Source organism: Archocentrus centrarchus, chromosome 20, assembly GCF_007364275.1.
Source record: "Archocentrus centrarchus isolate MPI-CPG fArcCen1 chromosome 20, fArcCen1, whole genome shotgun sequence".
In the NCBI taxonomy this organism is placed as follows: Eukaryota; Metazoa; Chordata; class Actinopteri; order Cichliformes; family Cichlidae; genus Archocentrus; species Archocentrus centrarchus.
The window spans coordinates 3,668,307-3,683,036 of record NC_044365.1 but is presented as its reverse complement, the minus strand read 5'-3'; the positions used below and the strand labels follow the sequence as shown (position 1 = coordinate 3,683,036).

General features: G+C 45.6%; 1 protein-coding gene across 1 annotated transcript in view; it reads right to left on the bottom strand.

Moving 5' to 3' along the window:
• LOC115799317 (melanoma receptor tyrosine-protein kinase-like) overlaps positions 1 to 14,730 on the bottom strand; it is a 278,847-nt gene that overhangs the window by 174,893 nt on the left and 89,224 nt on the right. The window lies entirely within an intron of this gene.

Here is a 14,730-nt window from a genome sequence, read left to right as displayed (position 1 = left end):
GGATTTGACCTTTGACTCCTTCAAAGAGTTTGTTTTGTTTAACACCACATGTAGGCGTTATTAATCTGCTGCACTGATGCTGAAGTTTATTGTGGAGTTTATTGTAGAATTTATTGAGTTTGGGAGTTCATGTTTTTCTTTGTTTCTCCCTGTTGATGTTCGTGTGTGTCCTTAATATTACACACATTTAGCATGCAATGCTGCTGTCTGTGAACAGTTGGTTATTGAATATATTTCTTTAAACTGTATCTTTTGTCAAGTTTTTCATTACACAAGTCACTTTTGCACCTTGAATCTTGCACCTGATCAGGTATGAAAATACTAAAACTAATACTGAAACTAACTGAAACTAACTAAAACTAAGCATGAAACCAAAAATAAAAACTAATAAAAACGAGCAAAACCTCTCTGAAAACTAATTAAAACTAACTGAATTAGAAAGAAAAAAAAACTAACTAAAACTAAACTATAATGTAAAATCCAAAACTATTATAACCCTGGTTCAGACTGGAGTGAAACTTCCTCCACTAGGTGGCAGTGTTTGATGAGAATGTGTTAGTGTAGCTACCAAAAGGCCTGAAGTTAGTCTGGCATTCTTTTTTGCTTTCTGTCTAATGTATTATTTAATTGTCTAGTATTTGCTTCGGCCACTGTTTATTAATTAATTTCCTGGACTTTACTTTTAAACATTTGTCATTTTATTCACTGGGTAAAACATAAAACCCCAACAATGTTTTCAGGCAAAATTATAAATATGTAAACCTCAAATATCTGTTCATTTGCCACTGCTCTGGCTGTCAGCTGACTGGGATATTGAGGCTCGCTATTCCTGGAGAGAACGCCTGACTCCTTGCACATCCTTTTCAAACCCCCACTGGCTTTTGCCGCTGAGTGGAAGTTAAACACAGATATAACTCCCTCAATTGATCTGTAACAGCTGATGTTTGGTTTATTTCAATGCTTCATTTGTTCCTGATCAAATTGGTTTGGCTGAAATTAAAGTTAAGCATCATAACTGGATAGTTTTATTAAACATTAATGTCTCACTAGAGAGCTGTTAATATATTTGGAAATTAATAATGTATGTTGAAATGTGTTATATTTTTTAACAGCTTATTTTGAGTTAAAGAATTAAAATTAAACCACAAAAAGGAGCAAAAGTTTGACTCCATTATAACAGCTTCTTTTCTAACTTGTGATTCACAGTCTACATAGGCCAGGTCCTTTGCAGGATGTGGACCCTGAATTTGGAAACAGCTATTGTTCTGCTACAGTCAATGGACTAAAGCAGAGAAGAAGAACACAGACTTTACCATGAAGATCCTCAGTGTGGATCAGTATAATATCAGCCTTATGTCTGCAGTTTAGTGTTTCACATCAGATTCATCTCAGCACAACTAAAACATGGAGACTGACCTCAGAGTTTCAAGAACACATCGTGGACTCTCCAGAAAACCACACAGATGCTTCACTCCTGAATCCTGCAGCTTGTTGTTGTTGTACAGTTCCAGCTGTCTCAGATGGGAGGGGTTGGACTTCAGAGCTGCTGCCAGATAATCACAGCTGATCTCTGACAAAACACAGTATTCCAGTCTGTATAGAGAATCAAAGACATGAGTTTATTAGACAAAGTTTGAAATACCTACCCTTCCAGATACAAACAGATAGACAGACCGGACATCGTAGTGGTGGACAAACAAAGGAAGAAGGTCGGGGTGATTGACGTTGCAATACCAAGTGACGGCAACATCAAGAAGAAGGAACACGAGAAGCTTGATAAATACCAAGGGCTCAGAGAGGAGCTGGAAAGGATGTGGAAGGTGAAGGTAACAGTGGTCCCCGTGGTAATCAGAACACTCGGGGCAGTGACCCCCAAACTGGGAGAGTGGCTCCAGCAGATTCCTGGAACAACATCCGAGATCTCTGTCCAGAAGAGCGCAATACTGGGAACAGCTAAGATACTGCGCAGGACCCTCAAGCTCCCAGGACCCGAGCTTGGAGGGCAAAATAGACCGCCCGTAGGGGCGAGGTGGGATTTTTAATTTTTTTTTTTTATATAGCAGCATTTAAAGGTCAAGTTCACTCAGTTCTAACTGTGCACAGCTGGCAGGGCAGAGGTGGTGGAGGGTCTCTCTTCCTATAGAAGTGAAGCTGTTGTCCAGGTGCGGCTATAAAAATATTATATAGCTGCCCTTTATCCTGCTCTTCCCTGATACTGTTATTGGTTCTTGATGCTGTGGTTTTTATAATAACAGCAGAGGTGGCAAAGGTACAGACATTCTTTACTGAAGTAGAAGAACTGATGTTTGTGTTAAAAATACTCTGGTAAAGTTGAAATACTGATTCACCTTCTTTACCCAAGTAAAAGTGATAATGTACAGGCTCTGAAAAGTACTCAATGTAAGAAAGTAAGTCCTCTGTGGAGGACGTTTCTACCAGCTGTGCTTGTGAAAGTCTAACTGAACCTTGTGTAATATTAGTGTTAATAAAACTACACGTGAATGTAAATTTTATTTAAATTCTAATTCTAATGAATGCACTCAGCTTTAACATTGTTATTAGAACATTAGCAGAAAAAAAACTATTTGCTGTTACCTACATTGTAGACCGCGACTCTGCCTCATCACCTGAACAGGAAAATGAATGTAATCGGGGTTACAGTGGGATTCAGGAGGTTGGTGAACCCTAAGATTGGTTCTAGTGGCTCAGCGTGGGGAAAAGAGTCCCAGCTCACAACAATTTCTATTGTGAGCTCCAATAGATTTTCTTTGTCTGCAGGTTATGATCAGCTGCTGCTGCTCTAAGGATTATTACTCTGTGTGGATTTACACAACTGAATATTTCCTGAGCTATCTTAGCTGATTTCCATCCCCTATATACTGACAGCATACAGTCTGTATGGAATTTAGTGAATAAATATTAGCATCATCAGCTTAAATTCACACTCATCTCTGCTACACTTGATGAAGGTGGAGGTGCTAGAAGAGCAAACAGTCTCTGGATCAGTTGAAGCTGCTGTCCTGTTGAAGGCTGCAGTTCTCCTTGAGGGCCTGGCTGATGGCTCCACCTACAGCTGCCACTACCCAACTTGTCTCATACTAATCATACCCACTTTGCATGAATCATTAGCAGTTTTATGCTACCACTAACATGTTAACTTAACCTGTGTCACTGTCCCTGTATGGGTGGAGCTTACACAGGGACAGCACCACCAGAAATGACATAAAAATGAGTCTCACCCAGCATGCCATTCAGCAGGGTCATCTTGTAAATGTCCGGTTAACCTTGCTACAAATGGTTTCTTTTTCAAAGATTGCCATGTGCCATGACCTTTAAACTGCTACAGAGAGTTTTCTGTGGCTTATTGTCTCTTACACTAAGAAATGTAAGAATGGTACTCAGTAAATCAGGGTCCCCTCTCTCTAAATCAGGAAAGGTTGGTTGGTTGGCTGGTCAGAGGATCAGTACTCTATGGAAGGCCAACTGTGGGCCGTGGGCCATAAGTTGAGCATCACTGCTTGAAGCTTTGAAATGTCAACATTGTTCTGCTACAGTCAATGGACTAAAGCAGAGGAAGAACACAGACTTTACCATGAAGATCCTCAGTGTGGATCAGTATAATATCAGCCTTATGTCTGCAGTTTAGTGTTTCACATCAGATTCATCTCAGCACAACTAAAACATGGAGACTGACCTCAGAGTTTCAAGAACACATCGTGGACTCTCCAGAAAACCACACAGATGCTTCACTCCTGAATCCTGCAGCTTGTTAGAGCTCAGGTCCAGCTCTCTCAGATGGGAGGGGTTGGACTTCAGAGCTGCTGCCAGATAATCACAGCTGATCTCTGACAAATACAATCCTTCAATCTGTATAAAGAATCAGAGATGTGAGTTTATTAGACAAAGTTTGTGCTTGAAATCATTCAGTGTTTCCTAATCTGTTCAAAGCTGAAGAAGGTTCACAATGTACAAGTTTAGAAAATAGAAGTTCCAAACAGCTGAAGTCAACAGGATGCAGCTTCAAACAAACACAAGAGAAAATTCTGAGAAAAAAATTATACCATATCCCATGATTCATTGCGCACCAAAATTCAAAAACGCAATGGCTGAGGATAGCAGCCAAAAGGTTTAAAATATGACTGTTTCTATGACGCAAAATAAAGTTCTAAGATGTTTTCAGGCAAGAATGTAGATGTGTAAACCACAAATATTTGCTCATTTTATCAAGATATCGCTTAATTGCAAAAAGTGGTCCAACTGCTCTAACAGCTCACCTTGCTAGCTGTCAGTTGATTGGGTTATTGAGGCTTGCTATACCTGGAGAGAATGCCCCATGCCGGCACATCCTTTTCAACCCCCCACTGGGTTTTGCCACTGAGTTGAAGTAAAACATAGATATAACTCACTCGGGTGATCTCTAACAGCTTATTTCAGCATTTCATTTGTTCCTGAGCAAATCAGTTTGGCTGGAATTAAAGTTGAGCATCATAACTGGATAGTTTCATTCAACACTAATGTTGTTGTTAATATATTTAGAAATTAATCATTCTGTATTCCTTGATGTTGAAATGTGTTATATTTGTTTTAACAGCTTATTTTCAATTAAAAGCTGAAATTAAAGGTTTGGTCTCCATTATAGCAACGTCTTTTCCACAGCTGTGCTTTGCACTGTTATGGTTGCTAGGTGACATGAGCTGACATGAGATAGAACCTCCAATTTCACAGCTGCTCACTTCCAGCCTTTATGGGCTGCGGTGGATGCAGCCCCTCAATTTGGATCTCTCTCTCTCTCTCTACCAGGATGGAACATGGAGACCCCTAAAACCACAACCCAATACTTTCTTCCACAAACAAAGATCAAAGGTCAGAGTTTGTGGCAGTTTCTGCTTAATTTTTAGATCACAAATCATTTTCAGGTTGCTACAGGTAGCACTGATGGTTAGCACCATAGTTAATGCTAAAAGTGCTGCTGCTGTACAGAGTGACACAAAATCCTGAGAATTCCTTTTAAACTCTGATGCCACAGTTCAGCAGGATGCTACCAGCAGTGATGGTATAGTTACCTTGAAAAAGTAGTCAGATTACTGATTACTCCCTTAAAAAGTAACTTAGTTACTTCACTGATGACTTAATTTTAGAAGTAACTAAGTTAGATTGCAAGTTACTTTATTAGTTACTTGAAACAGCTGCCGGTGTTGTGCCAAAAAATGATCATCTGCCATAAAGTGATCCTGATGTTTCTGTGTGTTTTTATGTGTAATGTCTTTGCTTATATTGGTAAACAGAGTGCAGTCAGCATGATTTATGAAGGGCTTATAAATAAAATGACCTGTTTTTCAACAATCTTTAGGAGTCTGTGTTATTGTACCTACATTATAATCAATCCAGAGCTTTTTGGCCTCTTCAAATATCTTTATATAACTTTGATGTTATATTTGTTGTGATTTCTGCAGCCTTTTGAGCCAGATTTCTGTTTGAAAAGACATTTTTAATGTCAATGACAGTTTTTACCTTGGTTAAAAAAAAACAAAAAACGAATATAAAAGTCACATTGCCAGAAACTGAGTGCAGCTTCTACCTTGTGATAGAAATGCTGTTTCTCACTCAAAATGACCTGATATCATTCATGAGAGATATGTTTGATATATGCTTCACCGATTATAGGTCAACAAGTCATTTACAGACGTTTAAATACAGGGAATGATTTTTTGGCAAATACTGAAAATCGCTTTTTGGCACAACACTGGCACAGCACCCCGCTGCCTCAACATAAAAATGACAACCATGAAATGAGGGCGAGTCAGCCATGTTTAAGGGCAGCATTTCTTCTGCTACATACTGTCTGACCAACGTCTTCAGCTCTCCCCCCCCTTACTTGTTTGGGTGCTGGGGGGCTCCTGCATTAGCCGCAGCTCTGCTTCACCACCTGGTGGGACTCGCTATGTAAGTGTGACTGCGCCGTGACTCCAGATGTTTCCTCATATTTGACGTAATGTTTTTGAAGCTAGATAGCTCTTTGTCGCCAGCACAGAGTGCACAACTAACCTTGATGTTGTCATCTTTAACTGACACAGACTCACAATAGTGCCTGCATTTCAGATAGAAAATGCACATCTCTCTCCTCCCTCCATTGTTTACGTTTGTGTCGCTGCGCTGTTATTGTCCTCATCATGAAAACGGGACGCAATTGTCGCATCGGCCAAACATCACTCCCTGAGACGCAAGAAAGCAAAAATATATCTTTGTACTGAGGAAAATGACAAAAATAGTAGCGCACAGTGACTTGGATAAGTAACTTTAATCTGATTACTGGACTGCAAATAGTAACGCGTTAGATTACTCGTTACTGAAAAAAGTAGTCAGAACGCGTTACTGACAACACTTGCTGCAATCACATTGGAATCCTCAGCTGGATAACAGGCAGCAGGTTTGTTACTGACTGCATCAGACTGGCCTCACTAGGCTAGTCTTGATTTTAATAATATTCGGGGGGCCGAATGGAAAGCTCTGACGGGCCAGATGAGGCCTGCGGGCCGCCAAGTGATGTTCACTGCCCTACACTGACAGTATACTGTTTATAATAACAGTTTGCAGTTGGTATGAAACTTGAATTCATCACCGCTCCACTTCTGTCAGCCTTTAAATGAACTGCTCAAGTCTGTCACTTCTATTTGGAGCCAAAAGGAAAAAGTGTTGTTCAGTCGTTTGAAAAGACACAACATTTCTGAAAGCACTCAAACTTCTTCACATTTGTCTTCAGACACATCCTGAACATTTAGGAACCAAATATAGAAAAACATCAATCAAAGATCTGAAATATAGAAAAACAACAACAGCTGCAGTCAGTGAACTGACCTCAGAGTCTCCAGTCGACAGTTTGGACTCTCCAGTCCAGCACACAGAAGCTTCACTGCTGAATCCGCTGAGGTTGTTCAGACTCATGTCCAGCTGTGTCAGATGGGAGGGGTTGGACTTCAGAGCTGAGGCCACAACTTCACACTGAGTCTCTGAGAGTCCACAGTTAAAAAGTCTGTGATCAGAGAAAATATGAACTGTGTTATTGTAAAAGCAGAAATGTGCATTATGTGCTTCAGCTCCTCTCAGCTTCCTGTGTTTGACACAATGATTGTCTGCAGCTCTCTCAGACCTGCACACTTTTAATGAGAAGCTTTGTTTGGCTGCAGATCTGCAGGTGAAGGAGGAAAATGGCCTCACATGTAGGCTCCATAATGTCCACAGTCTGTCAGTCACAGCTGATCCAGAGTCCTGACTCAGTGCTAACATTATTAGAGCAGAGGCCATCAGTGATCACAGCTGAAGGAGGTGATGTGTCTGAATACATTTAATAATACTTCTCCCTGACCAGCCGGTCTAAATCTTTGTCCACAGCAGCAGAAAGAACCAGAGCTTCTGGACTGCACAACAATGAGTGTTTAATAATGCCGAGAGTACATCTTACCTTACGTGATGTGTACCTGCCCTCAGTAAAACCAATCTGACCATTAGCAATAAAAGATCATTTGTATATTGTTTCTAAGTTCTTCTGACAGAGTCTGAAGTTCATGCAGTACTAGCTCAACGTTCCTTAGTTCTAGTCTACTGTTCTTTTTAAGTCCAGTGGTATAGGATATGATTAGACCACAAACAGTCTTTCACACACAGTGTTCCAAATTATTATGCAAATTGGATTTAAGTGTCATAAAGATTTATTTATTTTTTTCCCATTAATTTCATGGATGGTATTGTGTCTCGGGGATCTTTGGACCACTGAAATTTGTCTCAGACACCTCTGATAATTAGTTTGCCAGGTGGGACCAATTAAAGGAAATCCACAGGTTTCAAGCAATATGGGAGAGAGAAAAGATCTCTCTGTTGCCAAAAAAGCATCAGATAGTGCAGTGCTTTGGACAAGGTATGAAAACATTAGATATTTCATGAAAACTGAAGCGTGATCATCATACTGTGAAGAGATTTGTGGTTGATTCAGGGCACAGATGGGTTTGTGCAGATAAAGGCATAATGAGGAAGGTTTCTGCCAGACAAATTAATCAAATTAAGAGAGCAGCTGCGAAAATGCCAATACAAAGCAGCAACCAGTTATTTGAAGCTGCTGGTGTCTCTGGAGTCCCACAAACTTCAAGGTGTAGGATCCTCCAGAGGCTTGCAGTTGTGCATTAACCTACTATTTGGTCACCCCTAACCAGTCCTCACAAGCAGAAACAGTTGCAGTGGGCCCAGACATACATGAAGACTAATTTCCAAACACTCTTGTTCACTGACGAATGCCGTGCAACCCTGGATGGTCCAGATGGATGGAGTAGTGGATGATTGGTGGATGGCCACCATGTCCCAACAAATCTGCAGCATCAGCAAGGAGATGGCAGAGTCATGTTTTGGGCCGGAATCATGGGGAGGGAGCTGTAGGCCCCTTTATGGTCCCAGAAGGTGTGAAAATGACCTCAGCAAAGTGTATCGGCTGTCTGATTGGACCACGAGATCCTTCTATCCCGCCTAGAACATGAAATTGGCATTAAAGGCACGGTTCTGACTTGGTTCAGATCTTATCTTACTGATAGAAGTTTCTCTGTCCATCTAGGAAACTGTTTTTCTACCACAGCAAAGCTTTCTTGTGGAGTGCCTCAGGGGTCCATTCTGGGCCCAATTCTTTTTTCATTGTATATGTTGCCTCTAGGGTCGATTTTTAGGAAACATAATATTTGTTTCCACTGTTTTGCTGACGACATCCAGGTGTATATGCCCATCAAACTGAACAGCAGAGATCCATGGGAACCCCTGCTGAACTGTCTCAGTGACATCAAGTCCTGGATGAGAAACAATTTCCTAAATCTTAATGAAAGCAAAACCGAGGTCATATGCTTTGGTAAATTTGACCCCTCAAGCTACTCCTCTGGCACTCCGAGTCATTTGGCTCCTCACTGTCGTGATGCTGTGAAAAATCTGGGTGTCATTTTAGATAGTAGTTTTAAAATGGAGAAGCAAGTAAGTGCTGTTACCAAAATCAGTTTTTACCAACTCAGAGTCATTGCCAAGGTAAAACCTTATCTCCCGCAGCAGGACCTGGAAAAAGTTATTCATGCTTTTATTACTTCCCGCCTGGACTACTGTAATTCTCTGTACTTTGGCATAGATCAATCATCTGTGCGCCGCCTGCAGGTAGTCCAGAATGCGGCAGCTCGTCTTTTAACCAATCCAACATTTCTACAGCCTGTATGCTGTCAGTGTAGGGGATGGAGATCGGCTCAGATAGCTGTGAAATACTGGGTTACATCTTTGTGAGTTCAGTTCATTCACACAGAGCAGTAAACCTCAGGCAGCAGCAGCAGGTCAGCTGATCACAGCCTGCACACCAACATCATTTACTGGGTTCTGTGCTAGGACCAATTCCATTTAAATTATACATGCTTCCCTTAGGCAGTATTATTAGAAAGCACTGCATCAATTTTCATTGTTATGCAGATGATACTCAGCTTTACCTATCAATGAAGCCAGATGACACACATCAATTAGTTAAACTGCAGGAATGTCTTAAAGACATTAAGGCCTGGATGACCTCTAATTTCCTGCTTCTAATTTCAGATCAAACTGAAGTTCTTGAACTCACCCCACAAATCTTAGAAACATGGTGTCAAACCAGATACTTACTCTGGATGGCATTACTTTGGCCTCCAGTAACACTGTGAGAAATCTTGGAGTCATTTTTGACCAGGATATGTCCTTCAATGCACATATTAAACAAATATGTAGGACCGCTTCTTTGCATTTGCGCAATATTTCTAAAATTAGAAACATCCTTTCTCAGAGTGATGCTGAAAAGCTAATTCATGCATTTATTACTTCTAGGCTGGACTATTGTAATTCATTATTATCAGGCTGTCCTAAAAGCTCCCTGAAAAGCCTTCAGCTGATCCAAAATGCTGCAGCTAGAGTACTGACAGGGACTAGAAAGAGAGAGCAGATTTCTCCCATATTGGCTTCTCTTCATTGTGTCATGGCCGGGGAGGAAACGGACGAGGAAGGGCAAAAACGCAGGACTCCAGAGGTAACTTAAAAGGGCGTTTATTCAGGAAAGGGGGGAACAAATACCAAAAAAAACCTCGGAAGGGAGACGGAGGGCAGGCACAGGGAACACAGGAACACAGGAACACACGGACACACAACGTCAACGACGCGACAAGGAACACATGGAAACTGAGGGCTTAAATACACACTGGGTAATCAGGGCAAGAGGAAACAGCAGGGAACAACAGGTGAGGCAAATGAAACTAATTACACAGGGGAAGCAAAGCTGAACACAAAGCACAGGAAAACTGTCAAATAAACAGGAAGTGACAAACTGTCAAAATAAACAGGAAGTGACAAACCAAGGAACATACTGACTAAACACGGGGAACAGGCACAGACTCAGGACAGAGACGCAGACATATCACAACACTAGGAAACACAAGACATCAACCTACTGGGAGGACACACTCAGGAAATAAACTAACACAAAACGCTGGGCCAACGGCCCAGGACATGACAGTACCCCCCCTCAAAGGCCGGCTCCCGACGGCCAAAACAAGAAACAAAACCAGACCAGGGCGGGAGGCGGGGGACCAGGAAGGAGGGCCCGAAACAAAAACAGACAGGGAGCAAACAAAGTCAGGAACAAACCCAAAAACACAAGGAAGCACTGGAGCAAGGGTAGAGCACAAGGGCAAAAGGGAGAGGGTGAGGGAGAGCTCCAATGTCCAAAACAGGGGGTCGAAACAAGGAACAGTCCAGGAGCTTCTTGCAGACAGATGTTCATTCCAGTGTCACTGGAGGCCGACCGCGGGGCATGCGGCGGCGGCGACGGGAGCAGACACTGGAGGCCGACCGCGGGGCATGCGGCGGCGGAGAAGGGCGACCCCGGGCTCTGGTGGGGAACCCTCGGGTGACGTGGAGCGCTCGGACTGAGCAGAGACCCCCACCGGCTCGGACTGAGCGGGACCCCCTGGCTCGGAGCGCTCGGACTGAGCAGAGACCCCCATCGGCTCGGACTGAGCGGGACCCTCGTGCGCGGAGCGCTCGGACTGAGCGGAGACCCCCATCGGCTCGGACTGAGCGGGACCCTCTGGCGCGGAGCGCTCGGACTGAGCGGGACCCTCTGGCGCGGAGCGCTCGGACTGAGCGGGACCCCTGGCGCGGACCGCTCGGACTGAGCGGGACCCCCTGGCGCGGACTGAGCGGAGACCCCCATCGGCTCGGACTGAGCGGGACCCTCTGGCGCGGAGCGCTCGGACTGAGCGGAGACCCCCATCGGCTCGGACTGAGCGGAGACCCCCATCGGCTCGGACTGAGCGGGACCCTCTGGCGCGGAGCGCTCGGACTGAGCGGAGACCCCCATCGGCTCGGACTGAGCGGAGACCCCCATCGGCTCGGACTGAGCGGGACCCTCTGGCGCGGAGCGCTCGGACTGAGCGGAGACCCCCATCGGCTCGGACTGAGCGGGACCCTCTGGCGCGGAGCGCTCGGACTGAGCGGGGCCCGCTGGCGCGGAGCGCTCGGACTGAGCGGGGCCCTCAGGCGCGGAGCGCTCGGACTGACTGAGCGGAGACCCCCATCGGCTCGGAGTGAGCGGAGACCCCCATCGGCTCGGAGTGAGCTGAGCCCATGGGCTGAATGGGGCCTACATAGTGAGGCACCGGATGTGTAGGCTGGGACCGCGGAACAGGGCACACTGCTGCTTTATTGAGCAGCAGGGGCTGCTCGGGGAATAGCCGAGGTGCAGGGGACTGCGTGGAAGCAGGCCGGGAGACGACTGGCTGCGTGGAAGCAGGCCGGGAGACGACTGGCTGCGTGGAAGCAGGCCGGGAGACGACTGGCTGCGTGGAAGCAGGCCGGGAGACGACTGGCTGCGTGGAAGCAGGCCGGGAGACGACTGGCTGCGTGGAAGCAGGCTGAGAGCTAGCTGACACTGGGGCCTGAGAGGGAGCTGACACTACTGGAGCTACAGAAGGAGCAGGAGCTGAGGGAAGTGGGATCAAAACCGAAGGAACTAAGACAGGGGCTGACTGAAGGCGAGGGAGAGCGACTGGAGCTAGAGCTGAGTGAGACCCTGCTGCTGCAGCTAACACAGAAAACCGATGCGAAGGCTTGGACCTGGCTGCCCCCACCCACGGAACAGGTGCGAGTGCCGAGGTCAGCCCGTCCGTGGCTGCCCCACCCGCGGAACAGGTGCGAGTGCCGAGGTCAGCCCGTCCGTGGCTGCCCCCACCCGCGGAACAGGTGCGAGTGCAGAGGTCAGCCCGTCCGTGGCTGCCCCCACCCGCCGAACAGGTACAGGTGCAGGGGAAGCTGGAGCTAAGGGAGCTGGAGCAGGGGGAACAGAGGGAGCTGGAGCTAACTGAGGGTCTGGGACTGCGATTGAGGAGGTGCTGGAGCTACAGCTGACATGGAACACTGCGACTGAGGGGGAGCTGGAGCTACAGCTGACATGGAACACTGCGACTGAGGGGGAGCTGGAGCTACAGCTGACTGGGAAGACTGCGACTGAGCAGGCGCTACAGCTGACTGAGGCGAGAGTGGCTGGGGAGGAGCACGGCGACGGGGAGCGCTGCTTCCTTCGCGTTCTGTTGGAGTGGGAAGCACGATTCTCAGCATCCAGGATGTCCACCAGCAGAGGTGAATCAATAATCTCCACATCATCAGGCAGCCAAGAGAGGTCTGGGGAGGCGGTGGGCTGTGGGTGAAAGGAAGAAAACTGACGAGGTGGGAGAGGTGAGTTGAAGGGATGACGGCGGATCCGGAAAGCGAGGCAGCGCCTGTGGTGCTGAGCTGCAGTGGTGCGGAGGAGACGACGGAGGTGAGATGACGGCTGCAGGAGAGGTGAATTAGTGATGGCTTGGAGGAAAAAGGTTGTGTCTTTTCCCTGGACAGGGCGACCAATATTATACAGTTTAGCTTGTAAGTTTTTCCGGAGCATGATTATGGAATGGGCAAGGGAGGCAGTGTCAGGATGGGTGAGGAGCCAAGTGGAGGAAGAAAAAAGTCTGCAGCAGAAAATTGCCTGAATAATCTGACGGGGTTCATCAGTGGCATGAATGATGTTCCTGGAGAGATCTATGAGCTCCAAAATCACTTCCTCTTGCTCGGAGGGGCTCCTGGTATCCGCGGGGTCCATAGTCTGGTCGCGTCGTTCTGTCATGGCCGGGGAGGAAACGGACGAGGAAGGGCAAAAACGCAGGACTCCAGAGGTAACTTAAAAGGGCGTTTATTCAGGAAAGGGGGGAACACAAATACCAAAAAAAACCTCGGAAGGGAGACGGAGGGCAGGCACAGGGAACACAGGAACACAGGAACACACGGACACAACGTCAACGACGCGACAAGGAACACATGGAAACTGAGGGCTTAAATACACACTGGGTAATCAGGGCAAGAGGAAACAGCAGGGAATAACAGGTGAGGCAAATGAAACTAATTACACGGGGAAGCAAAGCTGAACACAAAGCACAGGAAAACCAGACTGTCAAAATAAAACAGGAAGTGACAAACCAAGGAACATACTGACTAAACACGGGGAACAGGCACAGATTCAGGACAGAGACGCAGACATATCACAACACTAGGAAACACAAGACATCAACCTACTGGGAGGACACACTCAGGAAATAAACTAACACAAAACGCTGGGCCAAGGCCCAGGACATGACACATTGGCTCCCTGTTAAATCTAGAATAGAATTTAAAATCCTTCTCCTCACCTACAAGGTCTTGAATAATCAGGCACCATCTTATCTCAAAGACCTCATAGTACCATATCACCCCAACAGAGCACTTCGCTCTCAGACTGCTGGCTTACTTGTGGTTCCTCGGATACTTAAGAGTAGAATGGGAGGCAGAGCCTTCAGCTTTCAGGCGCCTCTTCTGTGGAACCAGCTTCCAGCTTGGATTCAGGAGACAGACACCCTCTCTATTTTTAAGATTAGGCTTAAAACTTTCCTTTATGATAAAGCTTATAGTTAGGGCTGGATCAGGTGACCCTGAACCATCCCTTAGTTATGCTGCTATAGGCCTAGGCTGCTGGGGAGTTCCCATAATGCACTGTTTCTTTTCATGCACCTTATTTACTTTGTTTATACTCCACTCTGCATTTAATTATTAATTGTTATAATCTCTGGCTCTCTTCCACAGCATGTCTTTCTTTCCCCTCAGCCCAACCGGTGTCAGCAGATGACCCCCCCTCCCTGAGCCTGGTTCTGCTGGAGGTTTCTTCCTGTTAAAGGGAGTTTTTCCTTTCCACTGTCACCAAGTGCTGCTCATAGGGGGTCATTTTGACTGTTGGGTTTTCTCTGTATTATTGTAGGGTCTTTACCCACAATACAAAGCGCCTTGAGGCGACTGTTTGTAGTTATTTAATGCTATATAAATAAAATTGAATTGAATTGGAGTTACAATAGAAAGCTGTGATTCTTCTCCCCATGCAGAGCCACTACAGCTGATCTTAGGGTTCCTCCACCTTCTGAATCCCACTGTAACCCCTGAGTATCCTCATGTTTTTGTTTAGGTGGAGGCACAGTCACCTCTACTATGGAGGACACAGAGAACAGAGCTGTGTTTAAATTCCCTTTCACAGTTTGTGTCCTACAGAACAGATTCAAGCTGAGCGCATTCATTAGGATTAAAATTTTGATTGGATAACCATTTCTATTCTCATTTTTTTTTACAATAATATATAATGAGGTT